We start from the raw sequence: 20,143 nt of genomic DNA, 5'->3' as shown, positions 1-20,143 counted from the left end.
TCTGGATACTGGATTCGCCGTAGAGTTGGGCGAGCTCGTGGTTCATCCTTCGCCGCCACACACCGTTCTCCTGCACACCGCCGAAGATCGTCCTAAGCACACGACGTTCGAAGACTCCAAGTGCTTGCAGGTCCTCCTCGAGCATCGTCCACGTTTCATGCCCGTAGAGGACTACCGGCCTTATGAGCGTTTTGTACATGGTACATTTTGGTGCGGGCGTGAATCTTTTTTGACCGCAGCCATAGTAGGCCCGACTTCCACTGATGATGCGCCTCCGTATTTCACGGCTAACGTTATTGTCAGCCGTCAGTAAGGATCCAAGGTAGACGAACTCGTCGACCACCTCGAACGTATCCCCGTCTATCGTAACACTGCTACCTAGGCGAGCCCTGTCGCGCTCGGCCCCACCAGCTAGCATGTACTTTGTCTTGGCCGCATTCACCACCAGTCCAACTTTTGCTGCCTCGCGTTTCAGGCGGGTGTACAGGTCTGCCACCTTTTCAAATGTTCGGCCGACGATGTCCATATCATCCGCGAAGCAAACAAATTGACTGGATCTCGTAAAAATCGTACCCCGGCTGTTAAGCCCGGCTCTCCGCATAACACCTTCTAGCGCAATATTGAACAACAGGCACGTAATTCCATCACCTTGTCGTAGTCCCCGGTGGGATCCAAACGAACTGGAGTGTTCGCCTGAAACCTTCACACAATTTTGCACACCTTCCATCGTCGCTCTTATCAGTCTCGTAAGCTTCCCGGGAAAGCTGTTCTCGTCCATGATTTTCCATAGCTCTACGCGGTCGATACTGTCGTATGCCGCCTTGAAATCGATGAAAAGGTGATGCGTTGGGACCTGGTATTCACGACATTTTTGGAGCCGTCAACGAAGCCGGCTTGATAACTTCCCACGAACTCGTTTACTACGGGTGACAAACGACGGAAGATGATCTGGGATAATACTTTGTAGGCCACATTTAGAATGGTGATCGCTCGAAAGTTCTCACAGTCTAACTTGTCGCCTTTCTTGTAGATGGGGCAGATTACCCCTTCCTTCCACTCCTCCGGTAGCTGTTCTGTTTCCCAGATTGTGCCTATCAGCCGGTGCAGACAAATGGCCAGCCTTTCCGGACCCATCTTTATGAGTTCAGCTCCGATACCATCCTTACCAGCAGCTTTATTGTTCTTGAGCTGGTGAATGGCATCCTTAACCTCCCTCAAAGTGGGGGCTGGTTGGTTTCCATCTTCCGCAGTACTGACGAAGGCATTTCCTCCGTTGTCCCGTCCTTCATTGCCTGTGCTCTCAGCACCATTCAGGTGCTCGTCGAAGTGCTGCTTCCACCTTTCGATCACCTCACGCTTGTCCGTCAGAATGCTCCCATCCTTATCCCTGCACATCTCGGCTCGCGGCACGTAGCCGTTGCGGGATGCGTTGAGCTTCTGATAGAACCTACGCGTTTCCTGAGACCGGCACAGCTGTTCCATCTCCTCGCACTCCGTCTCCTCCAGGCGGCGTTTTTTCTCCCGAAAGAGGCGGGTCTGCTGTTGCCGTTTCCGTTTATAGCGTTCCACATTCTGCCGGGTCCCTTGCTGCAGCATGACCACCCGCGCTGCATTCTTCTCCTTCAAAACCTCCTGGCACTCCTCGTCGAACCAATCGTTCCGTCGACTCCGTCCCACGTACCCGACGTTGCTCTCAGCTGCATCGTTGATGGCTGCTTTTACTGTTCTCCAGCAGTCCTCAAGAGGGGCTTCGTCCAGCTCACCCTCTTCCCGGTAATGCAGCCTCGAGTTGCTGCGCGTATGCCGCTGCGACATTCGGTTGCTTGAGCCGCTCTAGGTCATACCGGGGCGGCCGTCGGTACCGTACGTTGTTAACGACGGAGAGTTTTGGGCGCAGTTTGACCATCACCAGATAGTGGTCAGAGTCGATGTTAGCGCCACGATAGGTCCTGACGTCGATAATGTCGGAGAAGTGCCGACCATCAATCAGAACGTGGTCGATTTGCGATTCTGTCTGCTGTGGTGATCTCCAGGTGTATCGGTACGGAAGGCTGGCTGGAAGTAGGTGCTACGAATGGCCATATTCTTGGAGGCGGCAAAATCAATTAGTCGTAGGCCGTTTTCGTTCGTCAGCCGGTGGGCGCTGAACTTTTCAATCGTCGGTCTGAATTCCTCCTCCTGGCCAACCTGAGCGTTTAGATCTCCTATGATGATTTTGACGTCGTGGCTTGGGCAACTGTCGTACTCGCGTTCAAGCTGCGCGTAAAAAGCGTCTTTATCATCATCAGTGCTTCCGAAGTGAGGGCTGTGCACGTTTATTATGCTGAAGTTGAAGAACCGGCCTTTGATCCTCAACTTGCACATTCTCTCATTGATCGGCCACCACCCGATCACGCGCCTCTGCATATCACCCATCACTATAAAAGCTGTTCCCAGCTCATGTGTATTGCCGCAGCTCTGGTAGATGGTATGGTTACCTCTAAACGTTCGCACCATTGATCCCTTCCAACACACTTCCTGCAACGCTACGATGCCGAATCCACGGTCCTTCAGCACGTCGGCGAGTATGCGTGTGCTCCCGATGAAGTTGAGAGATTTACAGTTCCACGTACCGAGCTTCCAATCGCTAGTCCCTTTACGTCGCTGTGGTCTTCGCCGATTGTCCCGGTTCGTATTCTCTCGTTGATTATTCGTTGCTTCATTTTTTTACGGCTGGCTTGCAGGGCCTGACACCAACCTCCTAGATTTCCGGAGGACCATTCCCCCTAAATGTTCGGAGGACCATAGTGCGCAGTTTTAGCTTAGAGTCCTTCTCTGGCACTCGGACGATGATCAGCCGCCCCTGACATGGGGAACAGACGCTGTTGTGAGCCGCTCCTAACATGGAGTACAGACGCTCAAGGTTTGCAGAAGCAAAAGCAAAAGCAAACCCCCCCTTCCCTGTCAGCATATTCGTTCAGGTACGCGAGGTACCAATGGTACGCCATGCCCAGCCATTTACCAACCCAAAATCGTTATTTTGGAGAAATTGAATTTTGTTCCAGGATAAGATAGACTGAGAATCCTTTCTGTTCTAATGACTTTCATCTTCATCACACTACAATAAGCGTAACATTTTGATTTTAAAAATTGGGAAGCAAAATAGTAGATTGGAGTATCTTGTACCTTCTAATTCCACCCTTATTGCTTATCTATGACAAATGCGCTTATTTCGACTACCATTTGCAGTTTTATGCAGTGTCAGTAACTCGTATCCAATGGATACGAGTAACTGACACTGAAGAAGACTGCAAGTGGTAGTCGAAATACGCGTATTTGTCATAGATTAGCAATAAGGACGAAATTAAAAAGCACAAGGTCAATCTACTTTTTTGTTTCTCTATTGAAATTCTGCTCAGAGGATTCGAATACATTAAAAAGAGTTTGAAAATTGATTAAATTGTTATAAAGGAATTTACGTATACTCGGCAGTCTAAAGCCGATGTTGCTCTTCTTTTGTAATTTTATTGGACATACACACAAATTACGCGTTTGTCTGTTCACATTTATGTGCTGCTCAATCCTCTATCCAATCACACCAAAAGATTCGTTAAAAGCATTTTGGAAACGTTTTTACAACATTTCGAACAACTCATGTCAGTTTGACTATTGTCGGCAGCCTAATTCTCTTTGGCAGCCTTCCCCATAAGAACTTCTGATAATTCTGTTCGGCAATTCCAAATCAGCCGTATTATGAGGCGTATTGGCGAATATATTTCAGTTAATGATTTCCCAGTTGAAATTGTTTATCCTGTCTCGGAAATCTGGTCAAGAGAAGCTGACAGAACTAGGAATCATCTGAATATTTTCATTGGTGTGTTTTGATAGAAATATAATTGTGAATTTGGCATTTACACTCCCGTCAAAAATTTAACTAAAATAACATACAAAAATATCCATATCTCTGTGATTATACGTTCAATTGAAACTCTCTACGGTGCATTCGAAAGACAATTAGTTATTCTAACTTCGTAGGTATTTTACCAAAAGCAGTTTTTTTAATTTTGTAAACTTAATTTTTGCTCAAAGTTGTAACATTTTTTATAAAACACACTGAAAAAATATAGCTGATTTCCTCAGCATTGAATCAACCAAAATTTTAAATCAGTGTGTCATTAGAATTGTAACTAGAGTTTTCAATTTTCTCGGGATTTAACTTCCTGGGAAACGGGAAATAAATTTTCCATTTCCCGGGATCCCGGGAAATTCTCAAAAACGTGAAAATAAAGCAATGATGGAATTTTGTTTTTAAAATTATTTGTATTTCATGTACCGGTTTGTCTCAAATTCCGAACAGACTCATATTCTGAACAGTCGGTTGTTGTATGACGAAATGGTTGAAATGTTTCGCTGAAATAAGTCACCAAATAATCAGGAAATGTCAGTCATTTATAATTCAATTTAACCGCCTTCCAATCTACTTTTTCCTCGAGAGTAGTGATGATTCTCTAGTTCAAGATCAGTAAAACTTCCTCAGATATTTTTTTTGGCGAAACATTAGAGTATGATATAATAATGCTGTTCGGAATTTGAATCAAGTTGTTTGGAATATGAGACAGGATGAACACAGTGTTCAATAAATATGAATTAAAATACTGTTTCAAACTTTCACGTAAAAACAAGAACTAATTAAGTTAAAATAAACAACTCTTTAATGAATGTTCGAATCCTCTGAGCAGAATCTCAAATAGAGAAACTTAAATGTGGATGGAGTACCGTGTACCTTTTAATTCCGCTCCTAAATGCTTATCTTTGAAAGATACGCGTATTTCGACTACCACTTGCAGTCTTCTTCGAGTAACTGACACTGGAGAAGACTGCAAGTGGTAGTCGAAATACGCGTATCTGTCAGAGATAAGCATTTAGGAGCGGTATTAAAAGGTACACGGTACTCTATCTACTTTTAAAATAAACACTTAATTTAATCGGTACACCCAACTGCTAGCGAATAAATTATAATATACAAAAATATTAGCTAATTTATGCCTATCAGATACATTTCAACTCACTGTTGACCATAAGTGTTCAGAATATGAGTCAAAATGTTATATTTATTTTATACCAGTAAATTTGTATGTTTATTTCTCATGTTTGTGAGTAATCTTTCATGTTTCTAAAAAAAACTGTTGACTTTGTTTCAAACGCTAGACTTAAAAGCAAGAAAGTTTAAAACATTAAGCGAAAGTCCATGTGAAGTTATTCTTGGCAAACCTTATGAAGTTCAAATGATATTTACCAACATTGAAATAATCCTTTCAAGCACTAGAATAAGAACCAACTAGAGCCTTACGATGAAAATTGTGACGATTACATCCATGAAAACTTTATACGCCTTCTCAACTAATGGAAAATCGCTCGAAAAATCCTTTATTTTGTGTAAAATATAATGTCTTTTGAAAAAAAAAACATATCGTCAAAAAGATATCCATTTAATCAACAAGTAAGATTATTGGTTAGAATTATATGAAAATTAAATTGTGCGATAATTTTTGTATGAAAAGAGATCATCAATTCTTGTTCCGGGAAATATGGAAATCCCAGGAAATACGGGAATACGAGGAAACAGAAAACCATTTCCCGGGAAATGGGAATCCCGGGAAATCTCATTTCCCGGAAAATGTTCCCGGGATTGGAAACTCTAATTATAACTCTGAAAACTTTTCAAAACAGTCATTCAAGTGCAAAAGTTTGAGTTCACATGAATTTACTTAAAACAGCAAAATTCTGCGAAATCTCAAACCAATCATGTACGCGTCTTTATCATGTCATTACAGCTATGAACAATTAAAATCGGCTGAAAAATGGCGGAGATATTGACAAAAATTATTTGCGTGCGGCTCAGGTGATCCCAACCTTTTACACGATACATACATCATACTAAGGGGTGAACCCAAACTTTCCCGACTAGAGACACATAACAAAAATATAATAAAATTTTATCAGTATATGATATGCGTATCTTATTATGATATAATTTTGTTAGACACTGTTATGCGTAGAAAACAATGAAACAAAAATACATCATATTGTGTTATATTTATTTTGAATATATTTCTTTTTGTTTATTTTTAACAACAAACAATTATAATAAAAAAGAATACACAACTTCAGTTCTTGAATCAAGCAAAATATATACTTTTTATTCGAAAAAAAAATGGGGTTTTTAAAACCAGCCAAGCGGTAACAAAATGTTATGATCTTAATTTAAATATTGACTGATTGCAAGTAATTAACAAGTAACATGTTACGACTTAAAATGCCTTGTTTTTTATCATTACATACATTTTTATGTCTATTGCGCTGAATATGTAGTTTTATTAGAATTTTTATATATGTAATTGACAAAAAAAAACTGGTTATAACCTATATGTTTCAGTCTATTGCACGGAATATCATGTTTTGTTAGTATTTTCATATAATTGATAAGAAAGCTCGTAACTTGATGAGTTACCACGTATATTATACAGTACTATAATTTTAATACTTTGAACCAAAAATTATAACTGGACTTGATGTGTTTTTGATAGATTAAAAACACATTTTGCTATATTTATGTTACAATTCAAAGAACTTTTTGTTTTGAATTTAGTTATTTCAACAACATCCTGCATCAAAATTGTAACAATTCATGTTCGATAAAATCTTCATATCATTAGAACATAAGCTGTTATAATTTTGTTATGTACCCATAGTCGAATTTGCACGATGACTTGAATTTCGTGAGCGCTCTTCAAAGAATATAAGATTACGATTTTATATTTTGGTAGATCCAGTGCCGAAGCCAAGTTTTGGCAATGTGTTTTTTTTAATGTCACTACTTAAAATAAAAATTTAGTATACATAATTCAAAGCACGCTTTCAGAGAAAAATATTTTACACTATTTTGATCTGACGTTTGACGAATCAAATCAAATCTAAACTTTTCGAATTTTGTAGGCGTGTGAAAGGGGTTCTTTCTTAGCCGAGTGGTTAGAGTCCGCGGCTGCAAAGCAACGCCATGCTGAAGGTGGTAAATATCTGGATCTGGGTTCGATTCCCTTGGCATAGAGTTTCATCGTACCTGCCACACGATAAACAAATGTGAAAATGGCAACTTTGGCAAAGAAAGCTCTCAGTTAATAACTGTGGAAGTGCTCATTGAACACTAAGCTGCGAATCAGACTTTGTCCCAGCGAGGACGTAATGCCAAGAAGAAAAAAAAGAAGAAGAAGCATGGAATAAGTTTCGACTAGACACCTAAATGCATTGCCCGTAGAAGTGTGGGTTCGATATTGTACAAACAACTTCCATATGTAATACTGGGTGTTGCAGGCTCGTCCGTTATCTAGTGCAGTGCTTCCTTCAAAGAGCAAATCTTCTATTAGAAGTAGCAAAGTGTCGGTATCATTTGATTTTATATTATTCAGAAATCAAATGAATCAAATACATAAATCAATTTCAAATGAATTTAACAATATTATTTTTTCACTTTTCCCGCCGTGCCTAATCCTTTCAAGTCTGGTTCGTATAACTTCTATGAGATTGCATCCATGAAATTATCTACAGTGTTCCGTTTTGTAAAGTCGTTTCCCACGGGCAATTCCTTCGTTATTCAATGACTGGTTGACACTGATAAGACAATGAAAAGACATTTCATTCTGTTGTCTGCGGCCTTCTGGTGCCAATAGTAAACCGAACCGAGATCCAGTCTTTCGCCTAGATTGGAACGATGTTAACCGCAGAAAAGCAGAAAACCGCACAACCCGGAGAGGCAGAAGTTGAGCCACTAGGCAGCTGAGTGAGTCATCTCGAACTTCCAGTGTGAGAACCTTGAATCGAAATTACTCGAATATGGATTTCAGTCTCGAAAATGTGTCGTTTGGAGCAAAATGCATTGGGAAAATTATATTTTATTTATTTTTAAGGGTATGCGACATAATTTTTTCCCAATTTAATTCGTTCAATTAGGAAAACAAGGTTTTAAATGATTGTATTATAGTATACCGTATGATTTTCAAGTATTTCGTTTTGAACGGTATTTTATGGAATCATTCGAAATATGGCATACTTGTGACATTTCTAAAATCCTTGTATTTTTTTGTCGACTCTTGGCATAACATCTGCCATTGAATTGCACTTACTGTTTGTATTCAATATCCATGACTGCCACCTTTTTCACATTTCTAGTGTTCAGTATTTCATCACAAAGCATCAGACATGTTTCCTCACTATCGCTTCATGGAAGTAACACTGTTGTCTACATAACGTATTACCATGCCCAGATGCGACCTCAGCTTCAGTATGGGATTCTGGTTAAATCCTAGCAAACAAGCTAGTTTACCAGTTTGCTTTCCAGCCACCACATATCAGTGTACCTTTGGTAGAAAATAGGGCGCTCATGATTATGATGATGTTATTCGAGCATTAACTCTTACCTGTGCACCTCCACATCCTAGACAGATTTTTCCTGTAGGCTGGATTATGGTGTGTGCCTCATCATGCATGTGGAACAAATTGCCCCTACTATAGAGTTATTTATCATGGGGAGCTTCAAGTTAGTAGGCAACGGTGGTGCGAAAAATGTATTTAAAAATAAGTTGCAGGTGAGCATGGTAAAGGAATTGAGATGATGAGAGTTTTATGATGATAACCTGGGAGAATTGTGACAAGATTCTGATAAGTAGATTGTTATCAGAATCCAGAGATAATTCTAATAATAATCTTAAAATAATTTTGATGAAAATCTTGAGATAGGCTTCTGTAGAGAATCCTGGGAGGATAATAGTGACAAGAATAAAGAAATAAAAATAAACGGTTGGAAACCTTGTATAAATAATTGTAAGAATCCCGAGAGGGTTCTGTTGATAATTCCTGAAAGGTTTATGATGAGAGTCCTCGAAAGATTCCTATAAGAGCCATGGAAGGAGTCTTATGAGAATCCTGAGACGATTTGAATGAGATTCTAAGTGGGTTTAGATGAAAATTTTGGAAACATTCAGATGAAAATATTGCAAAGTTCTTATGAAATTCTGAACACGTTTAATGAAAACTCTGAAAGGATTTTGATGAGAATCATGATAATTCTGAAGAGAATCCTGATGAGATTTTGATGAGAATCCTAAGAGGATTCTGACGAAAATTCTGAGAAAATTCTGATGAGAATTCTGAGAGAATTCTGAAGGAAATTCTGAAATGCTAATGATGAGTATACTGTAAAGATTCTAATGAGATTATTGAGAGGATTAAGATGAGAACCCCGAGAGTATTCTGATGAGAATCATGAAAGAAGCCTGCTGAGAGTCCTGAGAGAATTCTGATAAGAATCCTGAGAGGATTCTGATGGAAATCCTGAAATGATTATGATAAGAATACTGTAAGGATTCTGATTAGGTTCCTGAGATGATTAAGATAAGAATCGTGATAAGAATCTGATGAGAAGTCTGTCTGTTAGGATGCTGAGAGGATTCTGTTGAGAATACTGAGAGGATTCTTATTGTAATCCTGAGAGGATGTAACAGTTTGAATTTTGGTGTTGGAACCGATCCTGGATTTCGATTAACTGGCTTCACTTAAGCGCCAAGCAAGCCGACGAAGTCGCTTGCATGTGAAGCAGCAAGTTCTATTACCCGGCGAGACTCAGGGCGAGTCCTTCAAAATCTCGAAATTCCTGACCGAACCGACCCAATTCAAACGCAATAATTGAAATTCAAACAACCTTATTTCGTCCGATACAACTCGGAAAGCTAATCCAACCCCGAACCAATCAATTTCTCCTTCCTCATCAAAAAAACAACTCCGAGACCGCTATTCAGTTGCGAATGTATTGATCAAAACAAACATCTCCTATGCTCCTACTATTAGTTTTTAAACGCACGGCCGTGCTTCGTTTTGTCCCTTTGCCAGCTGGTACATAAACAATCTCCAAACTGACTCTACTCTAAACGTTCTATTTTTAGCAGAAAAATACATAGAAGAAAAGGGTGGATCTAACCTTGTGTATGTGCAGCTCCGGCTCGAGCTCAGGCGATCCAACGGCGGTCGTGATGATGGTGGTACAGATGCTCGATGGTGACGGTAGTAGTGGTGGTTGATGTGGCAATAGTCGTGATGGTAGTGGTGTGGTACGCACGAATCCAACCTATGCTGTCAGCTGGATTGGGTCTCGGCTGCGCTGATGCCGATCTGCGCTGCGATGCGATTCGAGCAGTTGATGATGGCTCGATTCGCCAGCTTACTCGAGGCCAATTGAGTTTGGGGGAATTTGTCCAGTAATTGGCTGCTGGTGACAATTCCCGGGAGTCGTGGGGGTTCTCCCTGGCCCGTAGGTGCACTGGCGTATCACTGGCCGGGCGATGAGGCCTATAGCCTACAAACCGCCAAGCTTCTGGATCCGCTATAAGAATTCGGAGCGTTCGAATCCTCTGGCGACCTACTGTCCGGTTCTAGACCCGGCAGAAACACCTTCGCGTGAAGGATTTATGCTCCTTCACGAAAAAAATAGACAAAAACACACACGAGTCCATTAACATCACAATCACCAGAAATAACGACTTTTGCCAGCATTCGACAAATCTTTTTTCAGCCTTACCTGAGCCTCGAGCAGCCACTTCTTAAATTTGTTGATTATCTAAGTCACAGATTCTAACAAAGGACTATAACAAAAAATTGCAACATTAAACCACGTTCTACAAACAACCAGTACAAAACAACTCACAATGGAAATTCGTGTTTCCATACACATGGGCCTATTAGCTATTCCACTGAATTCTCATATGTTTATCCGATAGCTGTAATTAGTTTAAAACATTCTATAAAACATTTAAAGAACAATCACTCGACTATTTAAACTCACTATAACGTGGTTGAACGATTTTCTGGCAAAAACAATTTTCTATACAAAACTTCCACTGCTTAGGGACAACGTTCTCTTTGTAAGTCGTTCAACTCGGAAAAGAACTATTGATTGGCGTTTCTTTTTCTTTTATAATTCTTACGCAATTTAAACATAAAAGGTTGGTCAAATTTCTCTCGTCTACTCATCAGTTTTTAAGAAAAACGGCGAGTGACTTAAAATTGCGCCTGAAAGAGGTTTTGGAGTGATTCTAAAACCGACCACAGGAGGCGCTACCGATGCAAAAGGTATAATTCAATCTTATTGCTTACAACTATAAAACGATTTCACTCAACTTTTCGAGACAAAAAGTGAACCAATCGAAAATAAAGAAAACGGTTACAACTATGTAACAACGTTACAAGGATTCTGATGAGAAACCTGAGAAGAGTCTGTTGAGAATTCTGATAGAAATCTGATGAGATTCCTAAAAGGATTCTGATGGAAATCCAAAAATAATTATGATGAGAATACTGTAAGGATGCCTATGAGGATACTAAGACGATTTTATGAGAATCCTAAGACGATTCTGATGAGAACTCTGAGAGGATTCTGATGATAATCCTGGGAGTACTCAGATGGAAATCCTGAGAGGATACTACAGAGAATCCTGAGAGAAGTCTGTTGAGAATCCTGAGAGGATTCTGATAAGAATACTGATATAATTATGATAAGAATACTACAGTAGACGCTCGTTATAACGACAACTTTTAAAGCGACAAAAGCTCTCTATAGCGACATTTTTCGGTCCCTTGTAAAATATTTTGATGTTATAACTGTTCTCTATAACGATTTTTCTCTATTACGACGGCCCCTTGCGATGTCGTTATAACAAGCTTCGACTGTATAAGGATTCTGACGAGATTTCTGAGAGGATTAAGATGAGAATATTATACGAATTCTGATGAGATTCCAGAGAGGATTCTGATGAGAATCCTGAGAGGATTCTGATGAGAATCCAGAGAGGATTCTGGATGAGAATCCTGAGAGGATTCTGATGAGAATCCTGAGAGGATTCTGATGAGAATCCTGAGAGGATTCTGATGAGAATCCTGAGAGGATTCTGATGAGAATCCTGAGAGGATTCTGATGAGAATCCTGCGAGGATTCTGATGGAAATTCTGAGAGGCTTCTGATGAGAATGCTGAGTAGATCTGATGAGAAGTCTGTCGGTGAGGGTGCTGAGAGGATTCTATTGAGAATCCTGAGAGGATTTTAATTGTAATCCTGAGAGGATTCTGATGAGAATCCTGAGAGAAGACTGTTGAGAATCCTTAGAGAATTCTGATGAGAATTCTGATGAGATTCCTGAGAGGATTCTAATGGAAATCCTGAAATAATGATGATGAGAATACTGTAAGGATGCTTATGAGAATCCCGAGAGGTTTCTGATGAGAATCCTGAGAGGATTAAATGAGAAACCTGAGAGGATTTAATGAGAATCCAGAGAGGATTTAATGAGATTTCTAAGAGTACTTCGATGAGAATCCTAAGAGGATTTGATTGAGAATCCCGAGAGGATTCTAATGAGAATCCTGAGAGGATTGTAATGAGAGTCCTGAGAGGATTCTAATGACAATCCTGAGAGGATTCTAATGAGAATCCTGAGAGGATTCTGATGAGAATCTTGAGAGGATTCTGATGAGAATCCTGAGAGGATTCTGATGAGAATCCTGAGAGGATTCTGATGAGAATCCTGAGAGGATTCTGATGAGAATCCTGAGAAGATTCTGATGAGAATCCTGAGAGGATTCTGATGAGAATCCTGAGAAGATTCGGATGAGAATCCTGAGAGGATTCTGATGAGAATCCTGAGAGGGTTATGATGAGAATCATGAGCGAATTCTGATGAGAATCCTTAGAGGATTCTGATGAGAATTCTGAGAGGGTTATGATGAGAATCCTGAAAGGATTCTGATGAGAATCCTTAGAGGATTCTGATGAGAATCCTTAGAGGATTCTTTTTTTTTTATCTATTTCGTTTATTTGAGGCTCAAATGCGTTTAACGCTTTACGGAGCCGAAATTCATTTTTTTGTATTTTTATTACATACAATTAATTGGCTTTTTCAGTTCAACATTAATATGGGATGGGGCCAGGGTACTCGTGGCAGCTCGAGGTTAGTGGTCACATTTTTTTTAAGGAAGGACATGGTAGGGATTGGGATCAGGGTTCTCAGCAGCTCATCCGGGAGGTATAACGTGGCATCTTGATTTTCGTTTCATGGCGTTGGTAGCGATTTCTTGCCGGTATTCGACTGCCGGATGGCCAGGATCCTCAATCCAACACAAAGGGGACAAAACACAAAAAAAAACTGGGGAAGAAAACACAAGAGAATTAAACTTTTATACAACACAAGCGAAGGAAATCGTAAATTGCGACCATATAAATAAGATCGCGGGTTCCCAACACATCTCTAACTGGAACATAGGGTTGTCTACCTCGAGCCGCAAGGGTATCCAAAAGTTGCGCTTTGGAGGCGTCCATATCCGAGCACTGCCAAACTACGTGATCGATGTCATCATAACCGGAACCACACCTGTTACAAATATTGCTCAGCGCGAGGTTAATTCTGTGTAGATGTGCATCTAGCGAGTAATGGTTGGACATAAGTCTTGACATCACGCGAATGAAATCTCGACTTACGTCCAAGCCTTTCCACCAGGCTCGCAAGGAAACTCTAGGAATTATGGAATGTAACCACCGTCCCAGTTGGCCATTTAGCCAATCGCTTTGCCAACCGTGAAGAGAACTTTGACGTACTAAATGAAAAAATTCATCGTGTGAAATTCGTCTATCATAAATCTCACCTTCCTCAGCGCCCACCTTTGCGAGAGAGTCCGCCTTCTCATTGCCATAAATTAAGCAATGTGAGGGGACCCATACAAAGGTAATCTTATATGATCTTTCGACCAGTGCACACATCTGCTCTCTTATTTTTGTAAGAAAGTAAGATGCATGCTTTACAGGTTTCATCGATCGGAGTGCCTCAATAGAACTGAGACTATCCGAGAAGATGAAGAAGTGGTCTGCGGGCATGTTAGAGATCATCCCCAAAGTGAAGTTGATTGCTGCCAGCTCAGCAACATAAACCGTGCAAGGTTCTTGAAGTTTTCGGAAGGCGGAAGAATTTTCATTGAAGACACCGAAGCCAGTGGATCCATTTATACGTGACCCGTCAGTGAAATATCTCCTGTAGGAATCGACATTCTGGAACTTTGCGTTGAAAATACGTGGAATAGTTATACATCGAAGTTGATCTGGAATTCCATGAATAGCTTGTTTCATGGACAGATCATATTCAACAGAGAAACTGTCATTGGTGAAGCGTACACGTGGAGGGTTATAACATGGAAGGCTAATGTCAGATGACATGTAGTAGAGATAAACTCGCATGAATTTTGACTGAGTATTCAGTTTGAGCAATTCTTCGAAGTTTTCGATGACGAGTGTGTTGCTCACTCCACACTTAATAAGTATTCTTAGCGAGAGCTCCCAGAATCGGTTCTGTAGCGGTAAAACCCCTGCCAGAACCTCTAGGCTCGCATTATGTGTCGAGTGCATACACCCTAAGGCGATACGCAAACAACGATATTGAATTCGTTCCAATTTAATCAGGTGGCAGTTTGCTGCTGAGAGAAAACAGAAAGAGCCATACTCTAGAACAGAGAGAATGGTTGTTTTATAGAGTTTTATGAGGTCTTCCGGGTGAGCACTCCACCATGATCCGGTAATTGTTCGTAGAAAATTGATCCTTTGTTGGCATTTTTCCGTTACATACCTAATATGGGTTCGCCAAGTGCCTTTTGAATCAAACCAGACCCCAAGGTATTTTGAAGTCAAAGACTGGTCGATGTCTGTTCCCAAAAGCTTAAGCTTCAGTTGGGCTGGATTCCGCTTCCTTGAAAATACAACCAGTTGAGTTTTTTGCGGCGCAAACTCGATCCCTAAATTTCTAGCCCAAGTGGATAGATTATCAAGGGAATTTTGCAATGGTCTTTGCAGGATTTCTGCTCGTGGGCCCTTCATAGAGACCACAGCATCATCTGCAAGTTGTCTAAGCGTGCATGGTTCTTCCAAACAGTTGTCAATATCTTTAACATAAAAATTATAAAGCAAGGGACTCAGACATGAGCCTTGGGGAAGGCCCATATAGCTAATTCTGGAAGTTGTCAGTTGACCGAGAGTGAAGCTCATGTGTTTTTCTGACAACAGATTGTACAAGAAATTATTCAATATTCCAGGTAGTCCACTATTGTGCAAGTTTGCTGACAATATTTCTATGGAAACTGAAACAAAAGCGCCCTTAATATCCAGGAAAACCGAAGCCAATTGCTCCTTGTCAGCAAAGGCTAGTTGAATATCTGATGAAAGCAACGCTAGACAATCGTTTGTTCCTTTGCCCTTGCGAAAGCCAAATTGAGTACTGGAAAGCATGTTGTTGGATTCGACCCAGTGATCGAGTCGGGATAGGATCATTTTTTCTAACAATTTCCTTAAACATGATAACATAGCAATCGGGCGGTACGAATTATGATCAGACGCTGGTTTCCCAGGCTTTTGAATAGCTATTACTTTGACCTGTCTCCATTCAGGTGGAACAATGTTGTGTTCCATGAAAGAGTTGAACAGGTCAAGCAACCGTCTTTTAGCGATATCAGGGAGATTTTTAAGAAGATTGAACTTAATCATATCGCGTCCCGGAGAGGAGTTGTTTGATGAAAGAAGAGCCATAGAAAATTCCAGCATAGTGAATGGTCTGTCCAACGCATCGTCTCTCTGGGTTTCCCAGAATGGCGGTTGAGCTGGAACTGAGTCTGGACAGACCTTTTTTGCGAAATTGAATATCCAACGATTGGAGTATTCGTCACTCTCATTTGAGGATGAGCGATTTCGCATGTTGCGAGCCACTCTCCAAAGCGTCGTCATTGAAGTTTCTCGTGAGAGGCCATCGATAAAACGTCGCCAATAGCTACGCTTCTTCGCTTTAATAAGATTCTTCAGTCTTTTTTCGAGCTTCGAGTACTCTAAATAAAGTTCTGAGGTACCATATCTACGAAAAGCTTTGAAGGCATTAGATTTTTCTCGATACAACTGAGTGCATTCATCATCCCAACCAGGTGTGGCTGGTCGTCTTTTGAAGGATGCACTTGGAACTCGTTGTTTTTGGGATTCTAATGCACTTTTATAAATCAATTCTGTTAGGAATCGATACTCATCCAACGGTGGGAGTGTGTTGAATGTATCGATACCAAAAGTTACCGCTGATGCAAATTTTTGCCAATCGATATTCCTAGTGAGGTCGTAAGGAACCTGAATTGACTGCTCTGACCTTTCACAATTATTTCTGATAGACGTTATTATGGGCAAATGATCACTACCATGGGGATCATCAATCACCTTCCACCTGCAATCGAATGATAGTGAACTTGAACCCAAAGATAGGTCAATGCGGCTGTTGGCGCGACTATTCACCGCGCACTAAATCGACGAACTTCAAAACCTGGCAGCCTTTTAATGATCGAATGGGGGTGGATTTACGATATATGGCTGGGGCACACTGAACTGGAGAGAAAAAGCACTGACGAGAAGCGAATGTGGGGATCTTCTTTCACCGACGCGAGAGATATTGCAAAGCGTGTGTACTGTGCGATAGTCGAATTATAACTGAATTTATTGATCATCGGTAATTGTCTCCTTTGTGTAAATCCATATGTGTGCACTTTAAGTATTTGTTCTTCTTGTAGTGTATGTGTAGAATACAATGATATTTAGGGTACTATAGTCTAGTCTAGGTAAGTGTATGCAGTGATTTACAAATTGTGTTCTTCAAATTTTATTATTTAATGTTAAGATTCAAATCATCTCCAACACGCCGGCCTCCGTTGAAACGGTTGTTTCAACAATCCACGTCCTAAGTTGACGAACCGACGGGTTCTCCACCTTTGTGCAATGCTTGAGTTTCAACTTCTGACTCATCAATAGGCACCACATAAACCTCCGTTATTGCTCGCTTGTACGTACCCTTGGCTGTGCGGACTTCGACGACCCGTATATGACCGTCAGATCCTGGTAACACCGCCACAATGCGGCCTAAGTTCCACTCCAACGGTGGTAGACCCTCTTGTTTCAGTAGGACTAGCGATCCTACCTTAACCTCGGCCCGTACACGTTGCCACTTGGAACGCTAATGAAGCTCGCTGACATACTCTCTTGCCCAGCGTTTCCAGAAGTCCTGAATGCTGCGCTTCATCTCTTGGTAACGGTTTAGATGACTAACGGACTGTCCAGTGTAGTCGGGTTCTGGTATTGAATACAAAGGCTCACCCACTAGGAAATGGCCGGGAGTAAGGCTGGACAGATCTTGTGGATGGTTTGATAACGAAGAAAGGGGGCGAGAATTTAGTATACTTTCAATTTGAGCCACAGTAGTAGTTAGTTCCTCCAACGTAAACGATCGACTGCCTAGGACTCTACGCAGATGGTATTTAAAGGATTTTACCCCCGCTTCCCACAGGCCGCCGTGGTGGGGAGACCGAGGAGGGATAAAATGGAACGCTATCCCACTCTCCAGGCAATACCCATTCCATTGTTCGGTAGAGAACTGTTCAACGTATTGTCGGCGAAGCTGTTTCAGTTCTCGATCAGCACCGACGAACGCTGTCGAGTTGCCACAGTACAAATTCACTATGCGACCGCGACGAGCAATGAACCGTTTCACTGCATTGATACACGCGACAGACGTCAGATCGCTCACGACTTCGAGGTGTACCGCCTTCACCACCATACAAACGAACACGGCGACGTACATTTTTACGTTTGCTCCTCTCCCAACTAACGGACGATCACTGAATGGCCCGCAATAATCCATGCCACTATTCGAAAACACTCGTGCGGGCGTGATGCGCACCGATGGAAGAGGACCCATGAATTGTTCTGTTGGTTTCGGGGCGCATCGGAAGCAGGTCACACATTGTCGAACGACTTTCCGGGCTAGATCACGTCCGCGCAATGGCCAAAATCTTTGTCGAATAGTCGCAAGAAGTAGTGTTGGTCCCCCATGCAGGGTTCGTAGATGAAGAGACCGAGCGATCAGCCAAGAAAGGTGATGTTTGGCCGGAAGTAGGATGGGCGCTCGAGTGTCTAGGGAAGCTGATAGCTTTGTTAAGCGTCCTCCTATCCGAAGGAGGCCGACATCGTCCAGAAAGGGATTGAGCGACTTAAACGACGACTGGAGCTTCTTATCCTTGTTGGTGAGTCGTCGTTGAGGATTTTCAGAGAGATAATGAATTTCTTCAGGAAATTCCGTTCGTTGGACGGATCGAATTAGCGATTTCAGCGAGTAATCTACCTCTGAGGGCTCCAAAGGACCAACCTTGCGACAAGTAGGGGAACTTCGAGAATTTCGACAGAATCGGAAGCAGTAACTTACTACCCGAAGTAGCTTACCGAGATCGGAATATCGTTGGATAATTGAGTGATCAATTTGGGCCACCGCGAAGGTGACTACTGGACGTGCTTCTGCATCACGAGCTTCTTGTTCATCTCGAGAGAGAGAAACGATGTCTTCTGGCCAATTCTCCACGGTCTGTACGAGATAATCAGGTCCGTGCCACCATAACGCATCATTGAGTATTTCGGAAGGCGAAATTCCACGCGACAACCGATCTGCTGGATTCAACTTAGAGGGAACATGACGCCAGCAGTCATTCATCGGCAGTTTTTGAATTTCCGCTATTCTGTTCGACACGAATACTTTCCACACAGTTGGCGGCGTACGGATCCAATGCAGAACTATACTGGAATCCGACCAGAATGTCGCCGAGCCAGCGAAATTTGTTGTGTTTCGTACTTGCTCCAGCAGTTGACACCCTAGTACCGCAGCGCAAAGTTCCAGTTTAGGTGTAGTAAGGCCACGCAATGGTGCAACTCTAGATTTGGCGATTAGTAATTGGCTGTAGTATGCTCCAGTTCCAGTGGATGACACCACGTACACACACGCGCCGTAGCCGTGGTTGGATGCATCACAGAAGCAGTGTAATGCGTAACTAGTGTGATCGTTTGCAAACACTCGTCGTGGAACCTTCAACCTTCCAAGTTCCGGAATTTCATTACGGAAACGCAACCACCAATCTCGCAAGTTCTCAGGAAGCTCGTCATCCAAAGGAATCCCAATCGCCCACAGTTTCTGAATAAACATTTTTGCACTCATCACTACCGATCCAACTAATCCGAGGGGGTCAAACAACTGTGCCATCTCGGATGCCACCACTCTTTTTGAGACTTTGTTTAAAGAGGGCAGCGATGGGATTTTGAATCCAAATTCATCGGTAACATGTGACCGCAACAAACCCAACGTTTTAATGGTTCCGGAATCATCAATTTCTGTTTCCGGCGCTAACTCCTTCACTTCATCTGGCATGTGAGCCAGAATCCTGGGATCGTTGGCACTCCATTTTCTCAAATTAAAGCCCCCTAGCTTCAAGAGCTCTGTCAGCTGCTTGCTTGATTCTATAGCGGTTTCCAGGTCGTTTTCCCCGGATAGAGCGTCGTCCATGTAAAATCCCTTCAAAACAACCTTTGCCCCAAGCGGATATCGGTGCCCTTCGTCTTCAGCCAGTTGGTTTAGCACTCGAGTAGATAGGTAAGGTGCGCAGGACGTTCCGTATGTAACCGTGGTGAGTTGGTATCGCTGGAGTTCCTGGAACGGGCTTGTCCGCCACAGGATTTGCTGAAACCTGCGGTCAGTAGGATGGACCCAAACCTGGCGGAACATTTTCTCTACATCCGCCTTGAAAACAAAACGAGGAATTCGCCAGTTGAGAACGATAGCGAGAAGGGGTGGTTGTACGATGGGACCGACTAGTAACACATCATTTAACGACAACTGGGAACTTCCCTTGCAGGTGGCGTCAAAAACGACGCGAGTCTTCGTGGTGGAGCTGTCAGGGCGAAATATGGCGTGATGTGGTAGGATGAACTGGGGATTTTCGACACGAGGGCTCAACTCCATATGGCCTAGTGCTGCGTAATCCTCCATGAACTTCACATATTCACTCTTGAACTCACTGTTTCCAGCAAACTTCCTCTCAATGGCCAAAAACCTACGTTGTGCCACCGTGAAGGAGTCTCCCAACATAGCCAGCATTTCTTCACGTATCGGAAGACGGACCATGAAGCGACCATCACTTGTTCTGATTACGGTGCTTCGGAAGTGTTTCTCACACTCTTCTT

This window comes from Aedes aegypti, chromosome 1, assembly GCF_002204515.2.
Source record: "Aedes aegypti strain LVP_AGWG chromosome 1, AaegL5.0 Primary Assembly, whole genome shotgun sequence".
Classification (NCBI taxonomy): Eukaryota; Metazoa; Arthropoda; class Insecta; order Diptera; family Culicidae; genus Aedes; species Aedes aegypti.
This window is presented reverse-complemented; position numbering follows the sequence as displayed.